Here is a 14,173-nt window from a genome sequence, read left to right on the forward strand (position 1 = left end):
AAGGCTACAGCTACAGATATGACATACTTTTATTAACATTTTCACTAGTATTTTTTTTTTGAGACAAGGTTTCCGGTTGCACAGGCTGGAGTGCAGCAGTGCGATCTTGGCTAATCCCAGCTATTTGGGAGGCTGAGGCAGGAGAATCGCTTGAACCTGGGAGGCAGAGATTGCAGTGAGCCAAGATTACTCTATTGCACTCCAGCCTGGTTGACAAGAGTGAAACTCTGTCTCAAAAAAAAAAAAAAAAAAAAAAAAAATCAATGAAAACATTCCGTCAGAATCAACTTGCTGTATGGAATTAGAAATATATGTATGTTTTAGGCTGGGCAAGGTGGCTCATGCCTGTAATCCACGCCTGTGGGTAGATCACTTGAGCCCAGGAGTTCCAGACCAGTGAAACCACATATCTACAAAAAAAAAAAGAAAAAAAAAAATTAGCTGGGTGTGGTGGTGCGTACCTGTAGTCCCGCTACTAGGAGGCTGAGGTGGGAGAATCGCTTGAGCCCAGGAGGTCAAGACTGCAGGCCAGGCGCGGTGGCTCACGCCTGTAATCCCAGCACTTTGGGAGGCCCAGCACTTTGGGAGGCCAAGGCGGGCGGATCACCTGAAGTCAGGAGTTTGAGACCAGCCTGACCAACATGGAGAAACCCATCTCTACTAAAAACACAAAATTAGCCTGGCATGGTGGTGCATGCCTGTAATCCCAGCTACTCAGGAGGCTGAGGCAGGAAAATTGCTTGAACCTGGGAGGCGGAGGTTGCGGTGAGCCGAGATCGCGCCATTGCACTCCAGCTTGGGCAACGAGAGTAAAACTCCGTCTCAAAAAAAAAAAAGACTGCAGTGAACCGAGATTGTACCACTGCATTTCAGCCTAGGCGACAGAGTGAGACATTATGTCCAAAAAAAAAAAAAAAGGAAAAGAACAAAAGACAAATACATATATTTTATCATCTGTAAATTGTATACCATATATCCCTTATATCAGAAAAATTTGTAATAAACGTGTATATTAATATATATGCACTTTTTTTTTCTGGAAAGTTGGCTGTAAAAACAACTGTTAAACACCACTGGATGGCTACCTCACATTCCTAAATAACATGCCTCTCATTTCCACCCAGATTAACACATTGCCTTTATCTGTGTGTGTGTATGTGTGTGTGTTTTATTTTGTTTTGTTTTGTTTTGTTTTGAGACAGAGCCTCCTTCTGTCGCCCAGGCTGAAATGCAGTGGTGCAATCTCGGTTCACTGCAGTCTTGGCCTCCTGGGCTCAAGCAATCCTCTCACCTCAGCTTCCTGAGTAGCTGGGATTTTGAGATGGTGTCTCACTCAGTCCCCCAGGCCAGAGTGCAGTGACATGATCTTGGCTCACTGCAACCTCTGCCTCCTGGGTTCAAGTGATTCTCCTGCCTCAGCATCCCAAGTAGCTGAGATTACAGGTGGCCGCCACCATGCCCAGCTAATTTTTGTATTTTTAGTAGAGACATGGTTTCACCATGTTGGCCAGGCTGGTCTTGAACTCCTGACCTCAACGGATATCTATCAGTCTCCAAAAAAAAGTATATATATATATATTTCAGGATCTGATCCCCCTTATTATCTGCATCTTATCACTGCTATCCCCCTACCCAAGACACCCTCTTCTCTCCTCTGGATTATTGCAGTCATCTCCTGGTGGGCTCTGCTCTGATACCCTTGCCTTCTTACCCAACAGCCTAAGTGGTCCTTTAAAAAAGCCAGATGACAGCCAGGCATGGTGGCTCGCACCTGTAATTCCAGTGCTTTTGGATGTCAGGGCAGAAAGATTGCTTGAGCCAGGAGTTCAAGGCTGCAACGAGCTGTGATCATGCCACTGCACTCCAGCCTGGGCAACAGAGCAAGACCCTGTCTCTACTATTGTTGTGGGAAGTCAGGGACCCTGAATGGAGGGACCTGCTGAAGCTGTGACAGAAGAACATACATTGTGAAGATTTCATGGTCATTTGTTAGTTCTCCAAATTAATACTTTTGTGATTTCTTAGGCCTGTCTTTACTGCAATCTTTGAACATAAATTGTGAAAATTTCATGGACATTTTATCACTTCCCCAATCAACACTCTTATAATTTCCTATGCCTGTCTTTAATCTCTTAATCCCGTCCTCTTCGTAAACGGAGGATGTATGTCGCCTCAGGACCCTGTGATGATTGCGTTAACTGCACAAATTGTTCGTAAAGCATGTATGTTTAAACAATATGAAATTTGGGCACCTTGAAAAAAGAACAGGATAACAGCGATGTTCAGGGAACAAGGGAGATAACCATTAGGTCTGACTGCCTGGGAGCCGGGCAGGACAGAGCCATATTTCTCTTATTTACTATAAAAAAAGTCAGATAAGACATTACAAAGTCCTTCTTCTGTCCAAAATCCTTCTTCTGTCCAAAATCCTCTGTTATGGGCTGAATTGTGTCCCCCTCCAATTCAGTTCATATGTTGAAGTTCTAAGCCCCAGTATCTCAAAATGTAACTGTATTTGGGGATAGAGTCTTCAAAGAGGCAATTATGTTAAAATGAGGACATTAGGGTGGGGTCTAACACAATATGACTTATGTGTTTATTAGAAGAGGAAAATTGAGGCCAGGTGCAGTGGCTCATGCCTGTAATCCCAGCACTTTGGGAGGCCAAGGTGGGCAGATCACTAGATCCCAGCAGTTAGAGACCAGCTGGGCAACATAGCAAAACCCTGACTTTATAAAAAAAATAAAAATTAGCTGGGCGTGGTGGTGCGCACCTGTAATCCCACCAGTTATTTGGGAGGCTGAGGTGGGGGAATCACTTGAGTCCTGGAGGTCGAGGCTGCAGTGACAAAAAAGAATAAGCCAGATGCAGTGGCTCACACCTGTAATCTCAGCACTTTGGGAGGCTGAGGCAGGTGGATCACTTGAGGTCAGGAGTTCGAGACCAGCCTGGCCAACATGGTGAAACCCTGTGTCTACTAAAAATACAAAAATTAGCTGGGCTTGGTGGTAGGTGCCTGTAATCCCAGCTACGTGGGAGGCTGAGGCAGGAGAATTACTTGAACCCGGGAGGTGGAGGTTGTAGTAAGCCAAGATGAAGAAGAAGAGGAAAATTGGACACCACACATAAAGGGAAGACCACGTGAAGTTATAGAAGAAGACTGCCATCTCTACAAGCCAAGGAAGGAGGGAGGAGAAACCAACCCTGCTGACACCTTGGTCTTGGACTTCAAGCCTCCAGAATGGTGAGAAAATTAGTTTCTGTTGTTTTAGCCACCCAGTCTGGGGTACTTTGTTATGACAGCTCTAGCAATCTCATACATTCACCAATGGCTCCCAATTTCACCCAGATAAAAAGCCAAAGTTCTTACTCAAACTTACCAACCCTAAACTTAGCAAACTTGGTGTCCACTGCTTGGAAACTTGTTCGGCCAACTGGAAGGCTGCAGAGTTCCCACTGTTAGGTGGAAACTGGATCAACAGAGTTAGTGTTGCAACAAGAAAAATCCAACATTGGAAAGAAAACTAACCTTAATGATTTAATAAACTGAAGATCTCATCTCAGAAAGTTTAGCCAACTCTGCCTCCTTCCCTTTGTGATGCTCTGCCTCTCCATGGAGATCATGGGAACAATTCTTAAGCTCTTTGTAGACTGGGCAAGGACACATAAATCCCTTAAGTCAGAACTGGGTATCAATGGTGGGTTAAGGGCTGAAATACAGAAACGTGCAATTATCTGATGGTTTATGGCTCATTTCAACCAAAAGACCATTCCTAGCCCATTTGCACTGTTTTCACTGAGATGTCAAAAGTGCTGAAAGGAGGCTGGGAAAACTGGTTGGCTCCTGTCTGGGGCAGGCAGCTGCTACAGGAAATTAACTGGTTCCTATAATTGGCACTGTAGCACCCAATGAAGAGATGGCAGACAGATTTAAATGAGCTGTGTTTGGGAGGAGGTGGGGAAGGAAAGGAGAGATGATTTGGGTGGAGAGCATACATGAAGACACGGTGGCTCACGACTGTAATGCCAGCACTTTGGGAGGCCAAGGCAGGAGGATAACCTGAGGTCAGGAGTTTGAGACCAGCCTGGCCAACATGGTGAAACCTTGTGTCTACTAAAAATACAAAAAAATCGGACCAGCCTGGCCAACATGGTGAAACCCTGTCTCTGCTAAAAATAAAAAAATTAGCTGGGCATGGTTGTTCACGCCTGTAATTTCAGCTACTCGGGAAGCTGAGGCAGGACAATTGGATCCAGGAGGTGGAGGTTGTGGTGAGCCGAGATTGCACCACTGCACTCCAGCCTGGACCATAGAGTGAGACTCCATCTAAAAAAAAAAAAAAAAAAAAAGATGTAGTGGATGTTATTGGTGCCATCCAGATCCTGTTCATCTGCTGTCTCAGTCAGCTCAAGCTACCATAAAGTACCACAAACTTTGGCTTAAACAACAGAAATGTGTTTTCTCATAGCTGTGGTGGCTAGAAGTCCAAGATCGAGGCACATGCAGGATTGGTTTCTTCTGAGTCTCTCTCTTTGGCTTGCAGATGGCCATAGTCTCTCTGCGTCCTCAAATGGTCTTTCTTCTGTGCATATGTATTCCTGGTGTCTCTCTGTGTGTCCTAATTCCTCTTCTTATGAGGATATCAGTTAGACTGGATTAGGGGCCAACCTAACAGCTTCATTGTAAATTAATTACCTCTTTAAAGGCGCTGTCGGCTGGGCGGGGTGGCTCACGCCTGTAATCCCAGCACTTTGGGAGGCCGAGGTGGGTGGATCACGAGGTCAGGAGATCGAGACCATCCTGGCTTACACGATGAAACCCCGTCTCTACTAAAAATACAAAAAATTAGCCGGGCGTGTTGGCGGGCATCTGTAGTCCCAGCTACTCAGGAGGCTGAGGCAGGAGAATGGCCTGAACCTGGGAGGCGGAGCTTGCAGTGAGCCGAGATCATGCCACTGCACTCCAGCCTGGGTGACTGAGCGAGACTCCATCTCAAAAAAAAAAAATAGGTGCTGTCTCCAAATAGAGTCACATTCTGAGGTACTGGAGGTTAGGGTTTCCACATATGACATTTTGGAGGACACAATTAAGCTCATACAGCTGCCTGGTGCATCTTTCCCCCAGCTGCATGGGGTGATGGTTGATAATGACTCACAACTGCCCCATTTTCTAGAGAGTTATTTTTGGCCAACTGGGGTCGTCTTGTCTGGGAGGTTACTCACCCCCAGCAGCCTGCAGCCAGTGCTGTGTGACTCTGTTGTATAAAGGCTAGTCCTCTTGCCCCAGGGTGAGACCAACACTGTGGTGCTATTCATACTTCTGAGCTCTCTGTGGGATCATGCTAAGGCTAGATTCTAGATGAAAACCACATCTTTGCTCAACTTCTTCCTCTGTTGCATGTGGCTTCCCTCACTTCCTTCTTGTGGGAGCACTCCCCAAAGACATCACGTGCAGCTGAATCCCTGCCTCAGGCTCTGCTTCTAGGGAGCCTGACTTACGACATTGTTTTCTTTTTTTTTGACACAGGGTCTTGCTCTGTCACCCAGGCTAGAGTGCAGTGGCATTATCAATGAAACAAATGGAGGAAATGTTTATCAAATTGTAAATGACTCTAAGCTTGAAGGAACAATCAGTATGTGAGATAATAATGGCTAGGCACGGTGGCTCACACCTGTGATCCTAGCACTTGGAGAGGCCAAGGCAGGAGGATTGTTTAAGACCAGCCTGGACAACATAGTGAGACACTATCTCTAAAACAAAAGAGAGAGAGATGATGACACCAAGTAGGGTTTAGGGCAATCTCTGTGATCCAGAATGATGGACTGAACAAGTAAAATCAAATTTAACAGGGATATGTGAAAAAGCCTATATTCAGATTCACTTAATTATTTTATTTTATTTATTTATTTGAAATGGACTCTTGCTCTTATTGCCCAGGCTGGAGTGCAATGGTGTGATCTTGGCTCACTGCAACGTCTGCCTCCCAGGTTCAAGCAGTTCTCCTGCCTCAGCCTCCCGAGTAGCTGGGATTACAGGCGTGCATCACCATGCCCTGCTAATTTTTTGTATTTTTAGTAGAGACAGGGTTTCACCAGGCTGGCCAGGCTAGTCTCAAACTCCTGAGTGATCTGCCCACCTCAGCTTCCCAAAGTGCTGGGATTACGGGCATGAGCCACTGCGCTCGGCCTTTTATTTAAATCTTTTAAGTCAACCTCCCTGACCCTTCTATTAGAAAGCATGCATGGCCCATCCCTTGAGAAATGCCCCCACTTTCCCCCTCCCCCCCCTTTTTTTTGAGACAGAGTCTCACTTTTTCACCCAGGCTGGAGTGCAGTGGCCTGATCTCGGCTCACTGCAACCTCCGCCTCCCGGGTTTAAGCAATTCTCCTGCCTCAGCCTCCTGAGTAGCTGGGACTACAGGCACCTACCACCACATTCAACTAATTTTTGTATTTTTAGTAGAAAGGGTTTTGCTATGTTGGCCAGGCTGGTCTCGAACTCCTGACCTCAAGTGATCTGTCTGCCTTGGCCTCCCAAAGTGCTGGGATTACAGGTATGAGCCACTGTGCCTGGCCTCCCCTCTTATTTCTGATCCCTCTGTCGGATAGGTACACCCTCCTCCAGGTCCTACATCTTCTCTCCAGGGCCAGACTAGGAGGGTCTTCAGGAAGATGAGGAAGGAGATGCAGAGGACCTAGGAAAGAAAAATCCCTTCATGACTTAGTAGGCCCCACCAGCCTACTTTGTCCCTCTCCTATTTACTGCCCTCTTTCTCCTCACAGGGAGCCAGACCATTCCTCACCCAAGAGTCTACCTGTGGGGAAGTGTGCAAGACAGGCCTCTTCTGCAGAGAACTGCCAGTTTGGGTTTTCCTTTAAACTTTAAAGGAATTTGACTTTCACCCTTCCGGCACCTACAGACCCACCATGGTCACTCATGGTCAACTATCTTTTCTTAGAGAGAACATGTTTAAAACTAGGTATGTGGGTATATTCATCAAAGGGAATATTAGCTGGACATGGTGTCACACACCTGTAGTCCCAGCTACTCAGGAGGCTGAGGCTGAGGTGGGATGACAAGGTTGAGCCCAGGAGTTTGAGACCAGCCTGGGCAACACAGTGAGACCCAGTCTTTATGAAAAATGAAACAAAATAAATTAGCTGGGCATGATGGTGCATGTCTGTAGTGGTAGCTACTCTGGAAGCTGAGGTGGAAAGGATTGCTTGAGCCCAGGAGTTCTGGGTGACAGAGCAGGACCTTATCTTTAAAAATAATAGTAATAAGAATACAATTTACAAGAAGGAGAAAATAAACCTGGAGCTCAAGCCCTCATGAAACAGTGTACTTGAAAAAACAAAGGCTCTATTTTAGTAAGTATAGGTTAGGTAATGCTACAAAAACAAAGAAATCCAAAATCTAAGTGGCTCAAAACTACATGTTTTATTTTCGTTTTCTTTCTTTTATTTTCTTTTATTTATTTATTTATTTTGAGACAGGTCTTGTTCTGTTGCCCAGACTGGGGTGCAGTGGTGTGATCATGGCTCACTACAGCTTCCACCTCCCAGCCTCTGTCATTCAGATACCCCAACCCCAGTTCTCCTTTATGGAAGTAATCAGGCTTACCAATTTCCTGTGTCTCCTTCCAAAAAAAATTCTCAACAACAAATACACGTTTATATACGAGTCTGTTGTATATAGCATATGTTTTATATAGTACCTAGAAAAATGCAAAAAAAACTTGTATGTAAGGTTTAAAAAATAACTCATTAATGCCCAGTTGAAGGAATAGACGTGAGAAGATCCCTCCCCAAAGCCCCTGTCTGTGCCTCCCTGAACGTAGCCAGCTTATTCCTAAACATGCTCATGATTCTGACTTTAGTGATAGCCATATCCTTGCCTTTATTTTATCCTTGCCTTTATTTTATTTTTGTTTTTGAGACAGTGTCTCAGTGTTGCCCAGGCTGGAGTGCAGTGGCTTGATCATGGCTCACTGCAGCCTCAACCCTCACTCAGAGATCCTCCCACTTAGCCTCCAGAGTAGCTGGGACCATAGCACCACTTCCAGCTAATTTTTTTTTTTTTTTGAGACAGAGTCTCGCTCTGTCACCCAGGCTGGATGGAGTACAGTGGCGCAACCTCGGCTCATTGCAACCTCCGCCTCCTAGGTTCAAGCATTTCTCCTGCGTCAGCCTCCTGAGTAGCTGCGATTGCAGGCAACCACTACCATGCCTGGCTAATTTTCGTACTTTTAGTTAAGATGGGGTTTCACCATGTTGGCCAGACTGGTCTCAAACTCCTGACCTGAGGTAATCTACATGCCTTGGCCTCCCAAAGTGCTGGGATCACAGGCATGAGCTACTGCTCCCAGACAGCTAATGTTTTTAATCTTCTGTAGTGATGACTTCTTGCTATATTGTTCAGGCTAGTCTTGAAATTCTGGCCTCAAGCAATCCTCCCGCTTTGGCCTCCCAAAGTGCTGGGATTATAGGCACGAAACACTGCACCCAGCCCTATTTCCTTGCCTTTTAAAAAAAGAATAGTTTTAGCACCTGTGTACACATCCCCAAATAATATAGGTTTTTCTATTTTTGAAATGTATGGACTGGAATCATATGGTGTACAGCGTATTGTCTTTTTTTTTTTTTTTTTTTGAGATGGAGTCTTGCTCTGTCACCCAGGCTGGAGTGCAGTGGCACAATCTCAGCTCACTGCAACCTCCACTGCCTAGGTTCAAGCAATTCTTCTGCCTCAGCCTCCTGAGTAGCTGGGATTATGGGAATACACCACCACGCCCAGCTAGTTTTTATATTTTCAGTAGAGGCAGGATTTCACCCGGTTAGCCAGGCTGGTCTCGAACTCCTGAGCTCAAGTGTTCTGCCTGCCTCAACCTCCCAAAGTGCTGGGATCACAGGCGTGAGCCACTTGTGCCTGGCCCACTGTATTGTCTTTTGTGTCTTGTCTTTTTCTGTTAACATTTTGTTTCTCAGATTCATCCACATAGAGTTAGAGTTTTGTCATTTCCATGATTGTGTAGTATTTCATTATGAATATACCACAATTTATCAATTTTCCTTTTGAGGGACATTTGAGTTTTCAACTTGGGGCTGTTACATGCAGTATTTCTATCCATGGGTCTTGGTGCACATGTGCATGAGAAGGATTCCTGGGTTATAGAGTGTGTCTTCAGTTTTACTGATAATACCAGATAGTTTTCCAAAGCCATATCAGTTTATGTTCTCACCAGTAGTATAAAAATGTTCCCATTCTCTCTACCTTTGTCAAATCTTGCTTGGCATTGTCAGAGTATATGATTATTGATTATTGTAAACACATGGGAGTGTAGTATACAGTTTATTCTCCAAACTTGCCTTTTAAAAAACATAATACAGCCTGGAATTTATGCTATCAAAAATATGAAGACATTCATTTTCATGCTTATATAACATATTATGGTATTAATACATGACTTTTTCCCTCCTCTTTCTTGAATAATGCATCATTTTCAACATAGACTTGTAGGGCAAAGATGGCATATTATTCACAGATCATTTCTCTGCCTGTGGCAGACATTACTAATTGATCACAACACTCTTTCCCACTGAGTGCAGATGTAGCCTCAGATCCCTTTCAATGCAGTGCTCTAGTACCCTGCTACTCAAAATGTAGTTTCAGAACTGGCAGCATCAGCATTACCTGGGAGTCTGTGAGAAATGCAGAATCTCAGACCCACTCCAAACTCCCTGAGTCACATCCTGCATTCTCAGGTGATTCACCACAAGGAAGGCTGGGAAGTGCTAGCCTAGGCTGCCCTTATCAATCAATCAAAGTCATTCTATGGGATGAATGTATGTGTCTTCCCTATTTCAGAGGCACACTGCATGGCTCTGTCCTTGCTCCTGTCCTTTTCCAAGCGCTTATCTATGCATTGTATAAGAACATAGGTCGCAGGCTGATCTGATTTGCTGACAGTAAGAATCTCAGGGGAAAGCTGAAACACTGGATTGGGGAATCAAAATACAAACCCACTGACAGGATGGAGCAAAGGACCAATTTCAACAATTGGCTAAATAAAGTTCAACCAAAACAAAAGACTTCACAGGAGTATACTTGAAAATAGGGCATTAGGAGGTACACAGCATCTGTTCCGGAACATGTACCTGGTGTTCTTAAGAGGGTTCTATTACAGATTAGTTTGGGAAGAACCACTGTGCTTTTTCCTCCTCTTAGAAAGTCCATTTATAGGCCAGGCATGGTGGCTCACGCCTGTAATCCCAGCACTTTGAGAGGCCGAGGCGGGCAGATCACCTGAGGTCAGGAGTTCAAGACCAGCCTGGCCAACATGGTGAAACCCCGTCTCTATAAAAATACAAAAAAATTAGCCAGGCATGATGACGGGTGCCTGTAATCCCAGCTAATTGAGAGGCTGTGGTGAGAGAATCGCTTGAGCCTAGGAGGCAGAGGTTACAGTGAGCTGAGATCGCACCATTGCACCCCAGCCTAGGCAACAAAAGTGAAACTTCATCTCAAAAAAAAGAAAAAAAAAAAAAAGGCCATTTATGTGGCTGGGTGTGGAGGCTCACACCTGTAATCCCAGCACACTGGGAGGCAGAGGTGGGAGAATCACTTGAGCCCAGGAGTTCAAGACCAGCCTGGACAACACAGTGAGACTCTGTCTCAATTAAAAAAAAAAAGTCAATTTATGCACTAGAAAATACAGAGACCTGGATGCCCATGGTGAAGAAGTAAATTTCTCTTTGTTTAAATCAGTAGTCCTAGGTCGAGCACAGTGGCTCACACCTGTAATCTCAGCACTTTGAAAGGCCAAGGCAGGCCAATTGCTTGAGTTCAGGAGTTCAAGTCCAGACTAGGCAACATGGTGAAACCCTGTCTCTACTAAAAACAAAAATACAAAAAATTAGCTGGGTGTGGTGGTGCATGCTTGTAGTCCCAGCTACTCAGGAGACTGAGGTGAGAGGATCACTTGAGCCCAGGAGTTCGAGGCTGCAGTGAGCCCTGATCGTGCATTCCAGCCTGGGAAACAGAGTGAGACCCTGTCTTAAATAAATAAATAAATAAATAAATAAATAAATAAATAAATAATCAGCAGTCCCTAAACAGAACTGTATATTATCTATTGATATCTACAGAGCTGGTATTCTATGGAATACAATGTGGGAAACACTGGCTTGGGGCTTTGGTTTATGGACTGAGCTATGAAAAAGATAATACTAGCTTTGAAGCACATAAAGAGAAGTATAGTCTCCAGGGACAGAGAGAGGAGATGCTCTGCTCCCTGCATTCTGAGCACCATATTGGCTTCATAAGTTACTAGGGAGGGACATTGAGAGACTCCAATGTCTTCAGAGATGGACCCCAGGACAGTGAAGGCTCACCATGGCTGTCCTACTGTGAATGTCTAACTTAGAGCAGTTTTTCCTATCTTGTCTCAACACAGTAACTGGGGAGGAGGAAGGGAGGCTGATGGGTCTGAGTGCTTAAGAAGGCCCCAGAGGAACAAAAGTCTCCAGGGGAGGACTGCATAATCCTCCTCCATCCCCCTCAACAGGAATCACTAAGTAGCTGCTATGAAATTTTTTTTTTTTTTGAGATGGAGTCTCACTCTGTCGCCCAGGCTGGAGTGCAATGGCGTGATCTCATCTCACTGCAACTTCTGCCTCCCGGTTTCAAGAGATTCTCCTGCCTCAGCCTACTGAGTAGCTGGGATTACAGGCGTGCACCACCGCACCTGGCTAATTTTTGTATTTTTTGGTGGAGATGGGGTTTCACCATATTGGCTGGGCTGGTCTCTAACTCCTGACCTCAAGTGGTCTGCCCACCTCGGCCTCCCAGAGTGCTGAGATAACAGGTGTGAGCCACCGTGCCCGGCCTGCTATGAAATATTTAATGGCACATTCTGTGAAAAAGGAACTAAGCTTTCTTTGAGGGGGATGGGAGAACAGACCTGAGACAGGTGGATTAAAGTTACAGAAAAGTGAAAAGTCATACAAGCTGCATATACATACAGATGTACACATACATGTGTATTCTCTGACCACAATGAAATAGAATTTATAACAAAAATTCAAAAAATTATCCCAAAATTTGTTAACTTGGAAATTTTTATAAAAGTTTGTAAATGATTCTTGGTTCCAAGGGGAAATAAAAACACAAATTACAACCTAGAAATAAAACATAATTAGAGAGCTACATGTCAAAATCTGGAAAATGTGGCCAAAGTGGTACTTAGAAAAATGCATACCCATAGGCTCACAGATAACGAAACAAGAAAGACTGGCCGGGCGTGGTGGTGAACATCTGTAATCCCAGCACTTTGGGAGGCTGAAAGCAGGTGGATCACCTGAGGTCAGGAGTTTGAGACCAGCCTGGCCAACATGGTGAAACCCTGTCTCTACTAAAAATACAAAAATTAAACAGGCGTGGTTGCACACACCTGTAGTCCCAGCTATTCGGGAGGCTGAGGCAGGAGAATCACTTGAACCCAGGAGGTGGAGGCTGCAGTGTGCTGAGATTGCACCACTACACTCCAGCTTGGGCAACAGAGCAAGACTCCATCTCAAAAACAATAAAAACAAAAATATTATCAGGCCGGGTGCAGTGGCTCACGCCTGTAATCCCAGCACTTTGGGAGGCCGAGGTGGGAAGATCACTTGAGCTTAGGAGTTTGAGACCAGCCTGGGCCAACAAAGTGAGACCTCATCTCTAGTAAAAAAACAAAAACCAAAACAGCATGGTACTGGTACTACAACAGAGATATAGATCAATGGAACAGAACAGAGCCCTCAGAAATGATGCCGCATATCTACAACTATCTGATCTTTGACAAACCTGACAAAAACAAGAAATGGGGAAAGGATTCCCTATTTAATAAATGGTGCTGGGAAAACTGGCTAGCCATATGTAGAAAGCTGAAACTGGATCCCTTCCTTACACCTTATACAAAAATTAATTCAAGATGGATTAAAGACTTATATGTTAGACCTAAAACCATTAAAATCCTACAAGAAAACCTAGGCAACACCATTCAGGACATAGGCGTGGGCAAGGACTTCATGTCTAAAACACCAAAAGCAATGGCAACAAAAGCCAAAATTGACAAATGGGATCTAATTAAACTAAACAGCTTCTGCACCGCAAAAGAAACTACCATCAGAGTGAACAGGCAACCTACAGAATGGGAGAAAATTTTTGCAACCTACTCATCTGACAAAGGGCTAATATCCAGAACCTACAATGAACTCAAACAAATTTACAAGAAAAAAACAAACAACCCCATCAAAAAGTGGGCAAAGGACATGAACAGACACTTCTCAAAAGAAGACATTTATGCAGCCAAAAAACACATGAAGAAATGCTCATCATCACTGGCCATCAGAGAAATGCAAATCAAAACCACAGTGAGATACCATCTCACACCAGTTAGAATGGCCATCATTAAAAAATCAGGAAACAACAGGTGCTGGAGAGGATGTGGAGAAATCGGAACACTTTTACACTGTTGGTGGGACTGTAAACTAGTTCAACCATTGTGGAAGTCAGTGTGGCGATTCCTCAGGGATCTAGAACTAGACATACCATTTGACCCAGCCGTCCTATTACTGGGTATATACCCAAAGGACTATAAATCATGCTGCTATAAAGACACATGCACACATATGTTTATTGTGGCACTATTCACAATAGCAAAGAGTTGGAACCAACCCAAATGTCCAACAACGATAGACTGGATTAAGAAAATGTGGCACATATACACCATGGACTACTACGCAGCCATAAAAAATGATGAGTTCGTGTCCTTTGTAGGGACATGGATGAAACTGGAAAACATCATTCTCAGTAAACTATCGCAAGGACAAAAAACCAAACACCGCATGTTCTCACTCATAGGTGGGAATTGAACAATGAGAACTCATGGACACAGGAAGGGGAACATCACACTCCGGGGACTGTTGTGGGGTTGGGGGAGGGGGGAGGGACAGCATTAGGAGATACACCTAATGCTAAATGACGAGTTAATGGGTGCAGGAAATCAACATGGCACATGGATACATATGTAACAAACCTGCACATTGTGCACATGTACCCTAAAACCTAAAGTATAATAAAAAATAAAAAAAAACCCAAAAAGTTATCATTTTTTTCATGAATGAAATG

The sequence above is a fragment of the Hylobates moloch genome, unplaced genomic scaffold (genome assembly GCF_009828535.3).
Source record: "Hylobates moloch isolate HMO894 unplaced genomic scaffold, HMol_V3 SCAFFOLD_21, whole genome shotgun sequence".
Classification (NCBI taxonomy): domain Eukaryota; kingdom Metazoa; phylum Chordata; class Mammalia; order Primates; family Hylobatidae; genus Hylobates; species Hylobates moloch.